Below are 564 nucleotides of genomic sequence, written 5' to 3' on the forward strand. Positions count from 1 at the left end.
CTGCTCAGGGCTCGGGTGGGTAAAAAACTGGCTGCGTGGCCGGGCCCAGAGAGTGGTGGTGAATGGAGTGAAATCCAGTTGGGAGCCAGTCACAAGTGGTGTCCCCCAAGGCTCGGTGTTACGACCAGTTCTCTTTTAATACCTTTATCAACGACCTGGACGAGGGGATGGGGTGCAGGCTCAGGAAGTTCACAGATGACACCAAGTTGGGTGGGAGTGTCGACCTGCTAGAGGGTAAGAAGGCTCTGCAGAAGAATCTGGACAGGCTGGATCGATGGGCCAATGGTATGAGGTTCAACCAGGCCAAGTGCCAGGTCCTGTGCTTGGGTCACATCAACCCCATGGATGCTGCAGGCTTGGGGCAGAGTGGCTGGAAAGCTGCCTGGCAGGAAAGGACCTGGGGGTGTTGGTCGAGAGCGCCTGAATGTGAGCCAGCAGTGTGCCCAGGTGGCCAAGAAGGCCAATAGCAGCCTGGCCTGTATCAGGAACAGTGTGGCCAGCAGGACTAGGCCAGTGATCGTCCCACTGTACTCAGCACTGGTGAGGCCCCACCCCCAACACTGT

At 58.0% G+C, this 564-nt stretch overlaps 1 protein-coding gene across 1 annotated transcript in view; it reads right to left on the reverse strand.

Annotated features, from left to right (window-relative positions):
• TIMM10B (translocase of inner mitochondrial membrane 10 homolog B (yeast)) overlaps window positions 1-564 on the reverse strand; it is a 3096-nt gene that overhangs the window by 1804 nt on the left and 728 nt on the right. The window lies entirely within an intron of this gene.

Source organism: Charadrius vociferus, unplaced genomic scaffold, assembly GCF_000708025.1.
Source record: "Charadrius vociferus isolate BGI_N301 unplaced genomic scaffold, ASM70802v2 scaffold124, whole genome shotgun sequence".
NCBI classification, from domain to species: Eukaryota; Metazoa; Chordata; class Aves; order Charadriiformes; family Charadriidae; genus Charadrius; species Charadrius vociferus.